The following is a 3,106-nucleotide window of genomic DNA, read 5'->3' on the forward strand; positions in this document are numbered from 1 at the left end:
ACGAAGTTTTAATCTTACAAAATTTTTCCGGGAAGAAATGTGTTAAAAAGAGGTTATTTCAGACTTACTGCACCCACAGAGTCATGTAGCTTGTTGGTATCATGCCAGCATTAACGACTATGTGCCATAATAAAGGGCATAACATTTTGACGGGACTGAAAGCTGCGTTGTTGCACGGAACAACGAACTCTGCAGTCAGCAGCGCTTCCCATCTTGGCTTTGAATCTGTTACACTGGATGGAGCTTTCACGCGCAAGCGATGCGTCTGCCTTCGCCGACTTTTCATGCGCGGAGGCGCGGGTTAGCAGCACATAAGATATGCGCGCTAGCTTTTGGGCGTCGCTACGTTTCATGTTTAAATTGTGAAGGGCCGAAAAGTGCCTTTCTTGATTTTACGAATTTCCCGATTTAATGAAATAACTAGCGGATGCTCTTCGCTTCATGAAGTCATGTTGTAACTATTGCAGATCAGTTACCGCGGTGAATTATCCCGTGATTTTTTTGTAGCTAGTCACACATGAATGCCAACAAGATAAATGTAGCCTTTCAAAGAATTTTAACCAGGGGATTCCTATGTGGTGTGTGTATGCATGTGTCTCATTTTTTGGCCTTTGTGTATGTCGTGTACTTGAACTACCTCTGGCGGGAACACAACTCGGTGGCTGTCAGAAATCTGTTGAGTGACAGATGAGAGATTACTTGCCAGCTGCATTTAGCCCAACTTATAAGCAAATCATGAATTATAATACCATTTCACTTAATTTGTAGCCCTATTGATGGAAACTACGGGCTGCATTTGCAAAGGTGAACAACAAAGCAGAATGTGAAACACGGCAAGTAGTCGTGTATACTTACCTGAAACATCGGTGATTACCGCTTCGCAGAAGCCTTGGTCCTTCCAGCACACCTGCACCCTGGATCCTCTTCATGGTTCATCATCATATACATGCTTGACGCAGGTCATTTTAACTAGGCCAAATGCATTTTCCTCTTTAAAACAAGCGAGTACTGTACCATGATTTCAAGATGGGAAACACAACAGGATGCACAAGCGTCTGTATGAAAGAAAAATGTTCGCCCGGCAGGATTAGAGCGGAACACACTGCAGAGAAGTGCTTGTAGTATTGAGCACAGATCGAGTCAAGGGAGGCGCTGCCAGTGCTTTTCTTAACAGTCCCACCAGCGAATAGGTACCTCAGCTAGTGTGAGGATGCTTGAATCCTGTGTAACTGCCATCTGGAGATGGATATTGTTTTCATACAGCACTGAGCACGCAGCTCAGCAGGATTCGTCTGCTGTGCCTGCCCAGTCTCTTCCACACAAGTTCCACAAACTGTCCGTATGCAGCATACCTCATCCTCCTAAAATAAAGAATGCAGGTCAGTGAAACTGCCCAAGCTACCACATGTGCTCCTTCTCACCTGTTCACAGAGCCCCTGTCGCTTCTTGATGATGCATTGGTTTCCTGCCGTGCCAGTGCAACTTGAAGGACTGCTTCATTGAGACACACCTTTGAATTTTTTCGTTGTTGTGATGCACCGTGCCTGCTTCTGCTTTCGAGTAATTTCAGGGATCTCTCGACAACAAGAGCAGTCTTCTTCACTCATTACAGAGCAGTGCATGCAGGAACACCTGAGATGGATGGTAAAACACTGCGGTAATGCTTCAGTGCCGACTCTAGGCAAAACGTCTAAAATAGTGTTATGCATTACTCTGAAGGTATAAGAAACTTGCACGTGCTGAATAATTTACTTTTACTGGACGAACGCATATTCAAGACCGACTGTCGCACACAGATCGCGCTATCGTATGGCACGCGCAAATACTGCGGTACTGCCTATTCCTCGAGTCTATTTGTCGATAAATTGCATTTACAACCGGGATAATGTATTGTGCCAGCGCGCTCAGAGACTGGCCGCGCTCTGTGCCTGTGTTACATCTGTGTACTCCTCACAACCAAACATAGTAAAAAAATGTTTATTCCCAACCGACCTACTCATTTAACTCCTGCACTGTTACTTTTTTCTACAATGATAACATTCCATATTGATGGTTTAGGTTATGGGGGTTTAATGTCCCAAAGCGACTCAGGCTATGAGAGACGCCGCAGGGAAGGGCTTCGGAAATTTCGACCACCTGGGGTTCTTTAACGTGCGCTGACATCGCACAGTACACGGGCCTTTGTCAGGATTGAACCCGCGTCATTCGGGTCAGCAGCCGAGCGCCATACCACTGGGCCACTAGGGGGGCATTGTTCCATCTTGAAACCATTAAACCCAACCATTGTTGCACTGATTACATTAAGTGCTAACACTAAAAAGCAATCCAAGATAGACTACATGTGATTTTTGTCGGCACCCAGCCACGCATATAACACCAAAAAGAAGGTAATGTTTTCATGGGAAGTAATATACAGTGAAAAAAAAAACGTCCTGTTCTGAAAAAAATACCGAGGATCTATGCCGAGTCAAAATAAAAGCCAAAAACTCCAACCCCTAAATATAGCTCTGTTCTGCAGTTACAGGTGACATGAGTTGGCACCTGACTTTGGTTCTACTACGTCAGGTGACGTGCAGCAAAGTCACATAAAGTGAGGCCCTTTGACATCTTTCCTTGACTTGTAGTCAGCTGTCCTGTACTCTGCTTTTGATAATTTATCGGAAGGGAAACGAAAGAGCACCATACCTCTGCCTTTTGGTGCCAGTCGGCTAAAGACGGTCCTTGTGATGCGATGGAGCTCCAGTTTTCTGGCTGTGTTGCCATCTCGCTGGGAGGGAACAGGTTCGTTCTGGTGGAACGGATGGGCTTCTTGTCTACTGCAGTCATTAATTAGCATGAAGAATCCGCATGGAGGGCATCTGTCCCCAAGTGCCCGATAGCCCAACTTGGTGCAGTCATTAGGTGTTAGTTCAGGGCTGTTCGGGAGTGAGCCACCAAATGTGTTCTGCACAATGGCCTGATGCTTGCAGTATGTCCCTTGGTGCACCTCACATGCCCCTGTGCCTGTGCAGTTTGGCACATTGCACTTGGCTTTGTCCACTTTTGTGATTGACCCTGATTCATATTGTGGGGCTTTTTCTAAAAGGTTTCCGAAACTTGTTCGATG

This window comes from Amblyomma mixtum, chromosome 1 (assembly GCF_055824585.1).
Source record: "Amblyomma mixtum isolate Tamu chromosome 1, ASM5582458v1, whole genome shotgun sequence".
Classification (NCBI taxonomy): Eukaryota; Metazoa; Arthropoda; class Arachnida; order Ixodida; family Ixodidae; genus Amblyomma; species Amblyomma mixtum.